Source organism: Notolepis coatsorum (assembly GCF_963971535.1).
Source record: "Notolepis coatsorum genome assembly, chromosome: 9".
Lineage (NCBI taxonomy): Eukaryota > Metazoa > Chordata > Actinopteri > Aulopiformes > Paralepididae > Notolepis > Notolepis coatsorum.
Window position 1 is genome coordinate 75,432,160 of NC_140173.1, and position 15,000 is coordinate 75,447,159.

The 15,000-nt window shown below is 42.6% G+C and overlaps 1 protein-coding gene across 1 annotated transcript in view; it reads right to left on the reverse strand.

Annotated features, from left to right (window-relative positions):
• The window catches only part of ttc7a (tetratricopeptide repeat domain 7A), a 109,136-nt gene that overhangs the window by 51,095 nt on the left and 43,041 nt on the right, over positions 1 to 15,000 (reverse strand).

The following is a 15,000-nucleotide window of genomic DNA, read 5'->3' on the forward strand; positions in this document are numbered from 1 at the left end:
AGCGAGAGAGAGACAGAGACGAGACTAGAGAGAGAGAGAGAGAGAGAGACGAGAAGAGAGAGAGAGAGTGAGAGAGAGAGAGAGAGAGAGAGAGAGAGAGAGAGAGAGAGAGAGAGAGAGAGAGAGAGAGAGAGAGAGAGAGAGAGAGAGAGGGAGAGAGGGGAAGCCAGGCCACAGCGGAAAGCACAGTGGATAAAACTAAACGGTGACTCTTTACAGACCCAGCGTTGACATCATCTCTGAAGAGTGACAAGGGTGTGATTATGATACTCTCTTAAAAAGCATGCATTGAAATAACACCAGATGTTGTTGTCCATCACTAAACATAATACAGGTGTCAGGTGTGTTGAAAAATAGCAGCAACACCATTTTAAATCAGTATTTTAACACATATGTACTGTATGTGGTTAGTTAGGCACAACATATCCATGTGTTGGTTCACATTTAGAGAGTATTTGAACACACATTTCTACTGTAGAGCCGGTAGGCCCATTTCCATTTCCATTTCCATTTAGTCATTTAGCTTACAAGTTCTGTATGACAAGTCAGCAGGAAGGGTACAACTCTTACAGCTGAGTAACAATGTTCATCAAACAGTGCTGGAACTTGGGTGCTGCAGTGTTGAGTGCATAGTAGTAAAGACATAATAGTATATTAGGAAGAGTGCATGATAGTATAAGACAGTAAGAAGGTTAATGTTTTTTTTTTCCATAATAATTTTTTATTTCAGATATTGATGAAGTTAACACTAGCACAGCCATGGAGAAAATGCCACTGATTCCCGCCGGAAACGGGTCAGATGACCCGACAGCTTATATGAGAAATATGAGAAAAATAAACAGTGTAAACTATATAATTACCTCTGAATATAAAAATATCAGGTTTACCACAATGAAATGTAGGTTTGAGTGACATAAAACATATATATTTTATATATATATATATCTTTTTATATTATAATTTTTCTTTTTCTTTTTTGGATGGAAGAGCCACACATTGACGGGCAAAGAGCCGCATGCGGCTCGCGAGCCACGGGTTGGCCACCCCTGCGCTAGATGCTCGCAAAGTGCTGTGACTTTCATCTGTTCCAATGGCCCATTATGTGGAATAACGTTCTAATTACATTTTCCTGAAGTCATTTTGAAATTTCAGAAACCGTGCCAGATAAAACTGGTACTTTTAGGAAAAGTCATTGAGTGACAGAGCTGGAGCTCGACCGAGTGACGAGGATACATTTATTGAAAATGCCTAGGGGTCATTTGACCCCTTTGTCGGCTGTGCTAGTGTTAAGAAGTGGGTTTTTAGTCTACTGCAAAAGATTGGTCGGGTTTCGGCTGTCCTAACTGTGGTGGAAAGTTCGTTCCACCATTGTGGAGCGAGGACAGAGAATAGACGGCTTCTCTTTGATGACCCTCCCGGAGCTCGGATCGCAGTGGGTCTGAGATGGCCAGAAGATGTAGAGCAGAGGGGTCTTGAGGGTGTGTAGTTAGAGACCATTGACCGGAGGTAGGCGGGAGCCGTTCCCTTCCCTGCGCGATATGCCAGGTCGAGGACCTTGAAGCGGACTCGTGCGGCATGGGGAGCCAGTGCAGGTCCCTAAGAAGTGGGATAACATGGGCTGACTTTGGTAGGTTGGAGATCAGACGGGCGGCTGCGTTCTGGATGAGTTGAAGAAGCTTGGTGGTGGTGATCAGTAGACCAGCAAGCAGTGCATTGCGGACTAAGCGCAGCGGACTAAGCGCCTGCCTACCACCGCAGAGACACTGGGATCGAATCCAGCTGTCAGCGGTACCTCCGGCTTGGTCGGTCGTCCATACTAACACAATTGGCAGTGTTAGCGGGTGGGAAGCCGGTGGGGTATGTATCCTGGTCGTTGTAAACAGCGACTCCTACAGGTCGGTCGGCGCGCCTGCTCAGCAAGGAAGGGAACTGGGGGAGGTAGTGTGATCCTCCCACGCGGTACACTCTCCCAGTAAGAGTCCTCGCTGTCAGGTGAAAAGAAGCGGTTGGTTGACTCGACATGTATCGGAGGAAGCGTGTGGTAGTCTTCACCCTCCCAGACCGACGGTAGGGGGTAAGTGCGCAACGACCAGGAAGGGAATTGGCATAACGACTAACATTGGGATGGGAGAAAAATGCGAAAAAAAGGGGGGGGGGGAACACACTGCTACTCTTATTAACACATTCGGGGCCATTCGATTTCCCCATCATGTGCTAGCACGGCAAGGTTTTCATTACATAGTTTCACTGTGCATCACCTTGTTTGTAGAGCTGGATACAATACCATGGTAATTTGACAGTAACTATCTTCCGTTCAAGATGCAAAAAAGAATACATTTTTTCATGAATACGTTCACACATTACCCCGTGGTGAATATAAGTATAATTTCGGAATGATCTAGGCTAATTCCTGGGAGGCTGGCTATAGGGCGCAACGTGAATTATACTAAAACCATTGGCGTTTCGTCCCTGGACCCGCTAGTATTTTCAAATCAAATGCATATGATAGGTATTATGTTTCATTATGAATGCATGAAAGGGGGGGGGGGGTCGTTTCTGATTATTTGATTGCCAGTAACGTCATTCGTTATTACCACAACACACACCGATCAGGGGGATGGGTATGATAACCTTGCACGATCAAGCTGAAATTTACGTCAGATTGTCCTTACCTGTGGTCGGTGGTATTCCAAAAAGAATATTCCAATTATTTGATCGCCATCTGATCCATCCTATGTCCATCTGGTCCACGACATAACCCACCACAACATATGGATCGGGGGTTCCGAAAACTATTCAATGCGATCGGGTGAAGCCCTAGGTTTCCCATTACTAGAAAAGTCCGTCCGGGGCGGTTTAAACGTAGCACCCGGTCTGGAACAGGTTTTACTGCACTCTCTATACTGCCTACTAGCAGGATCTGACCAGTACTGCACCTTCGGAGTCCCAGTATGCCTTTTAACGCAACATACAGGTCCCTGACATTGAATGGGATAGGATATTAAAATCGAAGAAAAGGGAAAACGATCCAAAAACATATACGTTTTTGGCCGTTAAGCGCTGGCACCCAATAACGTATATATACTTGGTTGGTCGCGAAAGTGTTAAGTAGGGACCCAGTCCCATTAAAACATACTGCTACTCTCATTAAGTAGGACCCAGTCCCATTAAAACATACTGCTACTCTTATTAAGTAGGACCCAGTCCCATTAAAACATACTGCTACTCTTATTAAGTAGGACCCAGTCCCATTAAAACATACTGCTACTCTCATTAAGTAGGACCCAGTCCCATTAAAACATACTGCTACTCTTATTAAGTAGGACCCAGTCCCATTAAAACATACTGCTACTCTTATTAAGTAGGACCCAGTCCCATTAAAACATACTGCTACTCTTATTAAGTAGGACCCAGTCCCATTAAAACATACTGCTACTCTTATTAAGTAGGACCCAGTCCCATTAAAACATACTGCTACTCTTATTAAGTAGGACCCAGTCCCATTAAAACATACTGCTACTCTTATTAAGTAGGACCCAGTCCCATTAAAACATACTGCTACTCTTATTAAGTAGGACCCAGTCCCATTAAAACATACTGCTACTCTTATTAAGTAGGACCCAGTCCCATTAAAACATACTGCTACTCTTATTAAGTAGGACCCAGTCCCATTAAAACATACTGCTACTCTCATTAAGTAGGGACCCAGTCCCATTAAAACATACAGCTACTCTTATTAAGTAGGACCCAGTCCCATTAAAACATACTGCTACTCTCATTAAGTAGGGACCCAGTCCCATTAAAACATACTGCTACTCTTATTAAGTAGGACCCAGTCCCATTAAAACATACTGCTACTCTTATTAAGTAGGACCCAGTCCCATTAAAACATACTGCTACTCTCATTAAGTAGGACCCAGTCCCATTAAGACATACTGCTACTCTTATTAAGTAGGACCCAGTCCCATTAAAACATACTGCTACTCTTATTAAGTAGGACCCAGTCCCATTAAGACATACTGCTACTCTTATTAAGTAGGACCCAGTCCCATTAAAACATACAGCTACTCTTATTAAGTAGGACCCAGTCCCATTAAAACATACTGCTACTCTTATTAAGTAGGACCCAGTCCCATTAAAACATACTGCTACTCTTATTAAGTAGGACCCAGTCCCATTAAAACATACTGCTACTCTTATTAAGTAGGACCCAGTCCCATTAAAACATACAGCTACTCTTATTAAGTAGGACCCAGTCCCATTAAAACATACTGCTACTCTTATTAAGTAGGACCCAGTCCCATTAAAACATACTGCTACTCTTATTAAGTAGGACCCAGTCCCATTAAAACATACAGCTACTCTTATTAAGTAGGACCCAGTCCCATTAAGACATACTGCTACTCTTATTAAGTAGGACCCAGTCCCATTAAAACATACAGCTACTCTTATTAAGTAGGACCCAGTCCCATTAAAACATACTGCTACTCTTATTAAGTAGGACCCAGTCCCATTAAGACATACTGCTACTCTCATTAAGTAGGACCCAGTCCCATTAAAACATACAGCTACTCTTATTAAGTAGGACCCAGTCCCATTAAAACATACTGCTACTCTCATTAAGTAGGACCCAGTCCCATTAAAACATACAGCTACTCTTATTAAGTAGGACCCAGTCCCATTAAAACATACTGCTACTCTCATTAAGTAGGACCCAGTCCCATTAAAACATACTGCTACTCTTATTAAGTAGGACCCAGTCCCATTAAAACATACTGCTACTCTTATTAAGTAGGACCCAGTCCCATTAAGACATACTGCTACTCTCATTAAGTAGGACCCAGTCCCATTAAGACATACTGCTACTCTTATTAAGTAGGACCCAGTCCCATTAAAACATACTGCTACTCTTATTAAGTAGGACCCAGTCCCATTAAGACATACTGCTACTCTTATTAAGTAGGACCCAGTCCCATTAAAACATACAGCTACTCTTATTAAGTAGGACCCAGTCCCATTAAGACATACTGCTACTCTTATTAAGTAGGACCCAGTCCCATTAAAACATACTGCTACTCTTATTAAGTAGGACCCAGTCCCATTAAAACATACTGCTACTCTTATTAAGTAGGACCCAGTCCCATTAAAACATACTGCTACTCTTATTAAGTAGGACCCAGTCCCATTAAAACATACAGCTACTCTTATTAAGTAGGACCCAGTCCCATTAAAACATACTGCTACTCTTATTAAGTAGGACCCAGTCCCATTAAAACATACAGCTACTCTTATTAAGTAGGACCCAGTCCCATTAAAACATACTGCTACTCTTATTAAGTAGGACCCAGTCCCATTAAAACATACTGCTACTCTCATTAAGTAGGACCCAGTCCCATTAAAACATACTGCTACTCTCATTAAGTAGGACCCAGTCCCATTAAAACATACAGCTACTCTTATTAAGTAGGACCCAGTCCCATTAAAACATACTGCTACTCTTATTAAGTAGGACCCAGTCCCATTAAAACATACTGCTACTCTCATTAAGTAGGACCCAGTCCCATTAAGACATACTGCTACTCTTATTAAGTAGGACCCAGTCCCATTAAAACATACTGCTACTCTTATTAAGTAGGACCCAGTCCCATTAAAACATACTGCTACTCTTATTAAGTAGGACCCAGTCCCATTAAGACATACTGCTACTCTTATTAAGTAGGACCCAGTCCCATTAAAACATACTGCTACTCTCATTAAGTAGGACCCAGTCCCATTAAAACATACTGCTACTCTTATTAAGTAGGACCCAGTCCCATTAAAACATACTGCTACTCTTATTAAGTAGGACCCAGTCCCATTAAGACATACTGCTACTCTTATTAAGTAGGACCCAGTCCCATTAAGACATACTGCTACTCTTATTAAGTAGGACCCAGCCCCATTAAAACATACTGCTACTCTTATTAAGTAGGACCCAGTCCCATTAAAACATACTGCTACTCCTATTAAGTAGGACCCAGTCCCATTAAAACATACTGCTACTCTCATTAAGTAGGACCCAGTCCCATTAAAACATACTGCTACTCTTATTAAGTAGGACCCAGTCCCATTAAAACATACTGCTACTCTCATTAAGTAGGACCCAGTCCCATTAAAACATACTGCTACTCTCATTAAGTAGGACCCAGTCCCATTAAAACATACTGCTACTCTTATTAAGTAGGACCCAGTCCCATTAAAACATACTGCTACTCTCATTAAGTAGGACCCAGTCCCATTAAAACATACTGCTACTCTTATTAAGTAGGACCCAGTCCCATTAAAACATACAGCTACTCTCATTAAGTAGGACCCAGTCCCATTAAAACATACTGCTACTCTCATTAAGTAGGACCCAGTCCCATTAAAACATACTGCTACTCTTATTAAGTAGGACCCAGCCCCATTAAAACATACTGCTACTCTTATTAAGTAGGACCCAGTCCCATTAAAACATACTGCTACTCCTATTAAGTAGGACCCAGTCCCATTAAAACATACTGCTACTCTTATTAAGTAGGACCCAGTCCCATTAAGACATACTGCTACTCTTATTAAGTAGGACCCAGTCCCATTAAGACATACTGCTACTCTTATTAAGTAGGACCCAGCCCCATTAAAACATACTGCTACTCTTATTAAGTAGGACCCAGTCCCATTAAAACATACTGCTACTCCTATTAAGTAGGACCCAGTCCCATTAAAACATACTGCTACTCTCATTAAGTAGGACCCAGTCCCATTAAAACATACTGCTACTCTTATTAAGTAGGACCCAGTCCCATTAAAACATACTGCTACTCTCATTAAGTAGGACCCAGTCCCATTAAAACATACTGCTACTCTCATTAAGTAGGACCCAGTCCCATTAAAACATACTGCTACTCTTATTAAGTAGGACCCAGTCCCATTAAAACATACTGCTACTCTCATTAAGTAGGACCCAGTCCCATTAAAACATACTGCTACTCTTATTAAGTAGGACCCAGTCCCATTAAAACATACAGCTACTCTCATTAAGTAGGACCCAGTCCCATTAAAACATACTGCTACTCTCATTAAGTAGGACCCAGTCCCATTAAAACATACTGCTACTCTTATTAAGTAGGACCCAGTCCCATTAAAACATACAGCTACTCTTATTAAGTAGGACCCAGTCCCATTAAAACATACTGCTACTCTTATTAAGTAGGACCCAGTCCCATTAAAACATACTGCTACTCTTATTAAGTAGGACCCAGTCCCATTAAAACATACTGCTACTCTTATTAAGTAGGACCCAGTCCCATTAAAACATACTGCTACTCTTATTAAGTAGGACCCAGTCCCATTAAAACATACTGCTACTCTCATTAAGTAGGACCCAGTCCCATTAAAACATACTGCTACTCTTATTAAGTAGGACCCAGTCCCATTAAAACATACTGCTACTCTTATTAAGTAGGACCCAGTCCCATTAAAACATACTGCTACTCTTATTAAGTAGGACCCAGTCCCATTAAAACATACTGCTACTCTTATTAAGTAGAACCAAGTCCCATTAAGACATACTGCTACTCTTATTAAGTAGGACCCAGTCCCATTAAAACATACAGCTACTCTTATTAAGTAGGACCCAGTCCCATTAAAACATACTGCTACTCTCATTAAGTAGGACCCAGTCCCATTAAAACATACTGCTACTCTCATTAAGTAGGACCCAGTCCCATTAAAACATACTGCTACTCTTATTAAGTAGGACCCAGTCCCATTAAAACATACTGCTACTCTCATTAAGTAGGACCCAGTCCCATTAAAACATACTGCTACTCTCATTAAGTAGGACCCAGTCCCATTAAAACATACTGCTACTCTTATTAAGTAGGACCCAGTCCCATTAAAACATACTGCTACTCTCATTAAGTAGGACCCAGTCCCATTAAAACATACAGCTACTCTTATTAAGTAGGACCCAGTCCCATTAAAATATACTGATTGATTGATTGATTGAAAACTTTATTAACAGATTGCAGAATGGGTACAGTACAGTACAGCTCAATACATACAATTGTTAAGGGGATGCAGACCAGAGAAAGACTTTCGTCTTGTTTACATCAGGGTCCCCCATTTTCAATTCATCGTAACATATATGACATACATGACATACAGATAGACAGTACTGCTACATCTATACATTTATGACATACCAGATTTGCAAATACAGTACTGTTTGTGATACAAAAAGAGTCCAGAAAAAAAGAGTATATACATTTGACGTAGAAACTGTACATTGGATTGGGTAGGTGGGGGGGGTGGGGGGGACTGTACATTGGAGGTGGTTGGGTGGGTGGGGGGGGGTTGGGTAGGAGTGGGGGGGAGGTTGGGTAGGAGGGGTGGGTGGGGGACACTGTACAACTGTACAAACAAAACTGTACATTGGAATATTGACAAGACCATACTTGGTAATTTACTGTACATTGGAGGGGGTTGTGTTCGGACATTTACAGGGGCCAGTTTCGAGTTGCAGTCTCCCTTAGGTGTTTTTTGAGAGTGTTTTTGAAAGTGGGTAGTGATTCACATTCCTTTACAGCTTTGGGTAGTGCGTTCCACATTGATGTGGCATAATTGCGAAATGTGTTTAGTCCCTTGTTTGAGCCGAATCTGGGTTTAACATGATTTGTGGAGCTCCCTCTGGTGTTGTGATCGTGGTATTCACTGACCTTTGGGAAGTATTTTGACATGTACATGGGTACCTTGGTCGTGTAGTGTATCTTGTAGACCAGGCCCATTGCAAGTTGCTGTACTCTGTCGTCTACTCTAAGCCATCCTAGGTTGTCAAAGTGGGCAGGGGTGAGGTGGGTTCTAGGAGTAAGGTCAAGCAGTAGTCTGACCAGTTTGTTTTGAGATGTTTGTAATTTTGTTTTTAGCGCCTTTTTTTTTTTTTTTTTTTTTTTACTTAAATTTTTTATTAACAGTTATTTAGACCAGTGGTTCCCAAAGTCGGGGTCGCGACCCAAAGGTGGGCCGCGAGCAGCCACGGATGGGCCGCGAGATGATTTAAATTTTTTTTTCTTTTTTTCTTTTCTTTTTTTTTCTTTTTTTTTTTTTTCAGGCCACTGAACTTAGAAGCAGGCCAGGACAGTGTTTCTAGTTGTATTCAAAAATTATATTCTATTGTATTCTAAAATGTGACTATATGGTTTTATATTAACTTAATAAATAAACAAAAACGAAAAATCTATTTATTTCAACGAACATTTCAAACTAAATAACAGATTATGCACATAAAACGCTGAAAACAACCGAAGCAACAATAGTATTTTAATGAGGCTATTATTATTATCATTATTATTTTGCAACAAGTTAGCCCTCTCATAAATAGCACATATAAATGAATTACTAACTTGAACTAACTTAATAGGATTGAAGTGATATTTGGCTTAAAAAATCGGTCGCATGGCAAAAAAAAATAAATAAAAAGCCAGACGATGTGCATTATGTGCATCATATCCTGTATTTCTTCCACTATTCCTACCCATTTTGCTATTGTCGGTGGGTCTTCCTTATACCACAGTCTCGTTATTGCTTTTCTGGCCGCTATCAACATTATCTTTATTAAATATTTGTCCCCCCCTTGTATTCCCTTGTGTGTCAGGTCTCCTAAGTAAAGCACCAGTCCTGTTTGTGGTAGCCCGTATCCTAATATTCTGATCATTGCTTCCCCTATCTCCTCCCAATACCCCTTCAGCTTCTGACATCCCCAGAATATGTGCGTGTGATTTGCCCCCTCCTTCCCACACATCCTCCAGCATGCTTTTTGTGTTGGTGCATATTTTCCCTTCAGCTCTGGGGTTATAAAGAATCTGATTATGTTTTTCCATCCAAATTCTTTCCATATTCTCGATCCTGTTGTTGAATGTTGTACCTCGCATATGTTCCCCCATTCCTTCCCTGTTATTTCTATCTCTAGCTCTCTCTCCCATTTCTCCCTTATGTAATCTGTCGTGTGTCCCTTGCTGGTCATTATAGCCCGGTATATTGCTGATATTACTCTTCCTTGCCCCCCTTCGTATGCCCATACTATCATCTTTATTATTCCATTCTGTTCCTCGTCTTTGGCCCCCTTTATTTCTTTGTTGTAGTAGTCTCTAACCTGTAGATATCTGAAGTGGTCCCTGTTTTCTAGTCCAAATTTCTCCTTTAATTTTTGTAGTGTCTATCATTTTGCATATTGCTGTTGCCCCCCCCTCTCCCACCTTCTGAATCCATGGTCTAACCTCCCTGGTTTGAATCTCTTGTCATGTGCTACCCATCTCAGGACCCCTGACTGCTTCTCCAATTTGTGTGTTTTTACTACTCTGTTCCATTATGGTCAAGGTGCATTTGGTGATTGGATCTAATAGTCCCTCTTTTTCTTTAAATAGTTCCCTATCCCCCACCAGAGCTTGTACCTTGTATCCCTCCCCTTCTTTTTCAATGTCTTTCCATCTTGCCTCATATCTGTCGTTACACCAGCACGTCACTGCTCTCAGTTGTGCTGCATAGTAATAATCTTGTAGGCTAGGTACTGCCATCCCTCCCTCTTCCTTTGGTAGTTGTAGTGTTTTATATCTGACCCGTGGTCTTCTCCACGCCCATATGAACCTCGATATCAGTCTGTCCCACTCCCTGAATTGATTCTGTGGTATTTGTATCGGTAGTGACTGGAATAGGTACAGTAACCTTGATAGTATGTTCATTTTAATGACCTCTATTCTTGAATTGAAGTCCAAGGGCATTACTGTCCATCTCTCTAGGTCTCTCTTGATGTTCTGATTTATCTGTGTATAATTCGCCTCAAACAGTTTCTCCACCCCTCTCGTGATGTTCACCCCTAAGTATTTAATCTTGTCCATGTCCCATCTTATCCCGTACTGTTCTCTAATTTCCGTCGTTGGAGAATAGTTCCATGCTAAGGTCTGTGTCTTTGTCACGTTTAGTTTGTATCCTGAGTAGTGGCCATATTCCTTCAGTAGATCCATCAGTGCCGGGAAGCTCTTTTCTGGTTGCCTCATGTATACTATCACGTCGTCTGCAAATAAGCCTAGTTTATATTCCGTTCCCTTTATCCTTACTCCCTTGATGTCCTCGGTCTGCCTGATCAGTTGTGCCAGTGGTTCTATGAAAACGGCGAAGAGCGTCGGTGAGAGACAACATCCCTGTCTGGTAGCCCTCTCTAATCTGATTCTATCCGTCAAGCTGCCATTCACCTTAACCCTCGCTGTCGGCTCTTGATATAGCGCCTTGATCATCTTCATCGCCCTCCCGTTCAGTCCGAACCTCATCAATGTTTTATATAAAAATGTCCAGCTCACACTGTCGAACGCTTTTTCTGCATCTAGGCTAATCAGTACCGCGCTACCCCCTTGTTTTTGTATCTCCTCTACTATGTGTAATGTCTTTCTCACGTTGTCCTGTGTCTGTCTCCCTTTAATAAATCCAGTTTGATCTTCATCTATAATGTCTGGCATAAACGTCTCAAATCTTTTTGATATTATCGATGTATACATCTTGTAATCTACGTTGAGTATGGACACAGGTCTGAAACTACTACATAATTCCCTATCCTTCCCTTCCTTCGGTATCGTGGTGATTATGGCTTCCTTCCACGAGGGGGGCATTTTCCCCTCTTCCATCGTGTGTCTGAACGCCGCCCCTAACATGGGTGCTAATTCAGTTCTAAATGTCTTGTAGAATTCCGATGGGAATCCGTCGCTCCCCGGAGACTTGTTGTTTTTAGCTCTACTAATTGCATCTTCCAGTTCTTGTTCCGTAATTATTTTATTTAACTCTTCATTCTGTTCTTTCCCTATCGATGGTAACTCTAGCTTCTCCAGATATGTTTCTATTTCCTCTTCTCCCGCTGCTTTTGGCTGTGTGTATAATTTCTCATAGTATTCTCTAAATGTCCTCTCTATTTCAGCTGGGTCCCTCAATATTTCATTAGTCTTTGTATCCCTTATTGTGTGTATCGTGTTCAACTTCTGTTGCGTTCTAATTCTCCTAGCCAACAGTCTGGTCGCTTTTGGTCCCCCTTCATAGTACGTTTGTTTCATGAACCTCGCTTTCTTTTCTATTTCCGTCAATAATTCCCTATTTATCCTGGCCTTTACTTCTTTGATTTCTCCGAGCGTTTCCTGTTCTTTTGATATCTGGTGTCTCCCCTCTAGCTTCTTTAGCTTCCCTATCAGATTGTGATATGTCTCCGTTCTGGCCTTCTTCAGCATTGCTGTTTTTTCCATCAATTTCCCCCTTATCACTACCTTCAGTGTGTCCCATAGAATGTTCGGGTCTACCGCCCCGTTGTCATTTTCTTCCTTATATCTGGCTATCTCCTCCTTGATCTGACTCACCACCCCTTTGTTATTTAATATTCCTACATTTAGTCTCCAAATCGTGTTCCTCCGTCTCCCTTCTAGATCTACTGTCAGATATATGGCACTGTGATCCGATATGTCCGCCACTCCTATACTGCTCTCCCGTGCCCTGTAACTGTCCCCCGTCGTCATCAAAAAGTAGTCTATTCTCGCATACGTCACGTGTGGGTGTGAGTAATGTGTGTATTCCCTGTCCATGGCGTGCATCTCCCTCCAAACGTCTGTAATTCCCATTTCCGTCATCTGAATATTCATATATCTACTGATGGGCGCCCGTCCTTTTCTAGTACTCGTGGTGTCTAGGTCGTGATTCAGTACTACGTTAAAATATCACATATCATTATCCCTTCTAGTTCCATCACTATCATGTCAAAAATGGTCTCATATAAATCCCTCTCACTCTCTGGGGGTGCATAAACATTTACTAACGTAACCATTTGGCCCTCCATTTTCCCCTTCACCAAAACAAACCTTCCCTCCTTGTCTCTTACTTCCTTGATCAATTCAAATTTGACTGTGTTTTTGATTAACGTGATTACTCCTCTCCTCGGGTTTTGTTCAAAGGAACTATAGTATGCATTTTCATATCCAAATCTCTTCAGTTTCTCATGACCCTGTGCTACCAAATGTGTCTCCTGCAGAAAAATCACTTCCATCTCACTTTTTTTACATTTCAACATCACTTTGCCCCTTTTTATCGCATTATTCATTCCATTAACGTTTAACGACATCATTTTTATACCTTTAACCCTTGTCATCTTTCTTCTTCTTTCGTCTGTCAGTCCCCCCCATGTCACACTCATTCCCCCCTCCGGTTGGAGCCTCCGCTCTCTTCACCGAATACATATAATGATTAACATAAATAAAAAACATAAACTTTACATAAAGTGCTCCCAAGGCATTCGGGGGGTCCCTGTGTCCCCCCCTGTCCCCTGCTGGTGGGTGAGGGGTAATTGCCCTCCTAGCGAGGGGCCCCCTCCTGACGGCTTGGGGGTTTGAAACCCTTGCCCCCAATCGCTCGTCATATTTGTCCAGCTTTCTTACTGTTTTTTTTTTTTTGCTTTCGAGCTCCTGGTCAAAAGCGCTCTGTGCTTCCTTTTGATCAAAGACCCTCTTTTCTTGGTCCCTCTCAATGTGACTCATATGTTTCATTGTCCCTCCTTCCTCCCATATCCGTGTGCGGTGCCTCCCGTGTACCCCTTATTATTTTCTTTTCCTCTCCTCTATTTTCTATGTGATGTCCATTTATCCCCTTAATCCCTCCCAACTGTGTTACTTACAGCGTGTTTCTATGCATCTGTTTCAGTATGGTCTGTGTCTCGCCTATCAAACCTAGTTATATTTCCATTTATTTCCTCCATCAGTTTGTGTATTATGTGTCCATGTATACGTTACGTTCATTTCTATATCCTGCCTCTACCTGGGAATGTGTGCTTATGCATATGTTATTTCAGTTTCTATACTTTGTCTCTATTTGAATAGTTTTTTCAATCTCTTGTGCGTGTACTCATCCGTTCGTCTCCTCCCGCCTCCTCTCCGTCTGGCCTCCTCATCCGTCCCCGTCCTCGCTCCGTCACGTTTCACCTCCGCCTTCTCCTCTCTCCTCCCTCCGGTTTCGGTCTTCCACTCTGATCCACCTGCGGGCTCCTTCCAATCTCTGGTGCACGCTCCGCGTCTGTTCCTCCCGCCTCCTTCCTTCTCCGTCCTCCGCCATCCTCATCCCTCGCCGTCTCATCTCTCGCTCCGCTTCTCGTGCCGTCGCGTACATCGCCGCTCCTTCCTCCCAGTGAATCCTTAGCGAGGTCATGGGTGACTGGAATCTCATTACGTTTTCTTTCAGGGTTTTCTTCAGTCCCGCGTAGGACCTGCGTGTTATCGCTACCGCTGTCGAGTAGTCGTGATCAAATGATAGTCTTTTCCCTTCGATTTCAATCTTCTTGGTCCACGCGGTTCTGAGCACCAATTCCTTAACCTCGAATCTCAGAAAGTTAATAATCACCGCCCTCGGAGGTCTGTCCGGTTGTGGTCTCGGAGCCAACGCCCTGTGGGCCCTCTGTATCTCCATTTTTTCCAGTCCCGTTTCCTTCATTTGTTCTTTGATAAGCTTTTCCACATATAGGGTCACCGATTCCCCTTCGACTCCTTCTTTCAGTCCCCATATTCTGATGTTATTTCTCCGTGACCTCCCCTCCATGTCCGACATCTTTGTCTCCATCTGTTCTTGTTTCTGAATCACACATGTTAATACCTCGTGTATCTCCGTGTTCCATTCCTCCGCGTGAGCCGTCCTAGTCTGTAACTCGGTCACGTTTCTGTCCTGTCCCGCCATCTTCTCCTCCACCCTTTTGATTTCTGTATTCATTTCACCTCTGAAGTCCTCCTGTTCCTTCCTCAATTCCTCCCGTAGCTTCCCAATATCATTCCTTATCGTGTCCGTGTTCAGTTTTATCGCCGCTGTTATGTTCTCCAGTATCCCGGCCTGCATGTTCACAGCCCATCCTGGCATTCCCGTGTCTGCCTCGGCGGTACCTCCCCCTTCTTTCGCCTGGCTTTTCTCGGCTTCGCT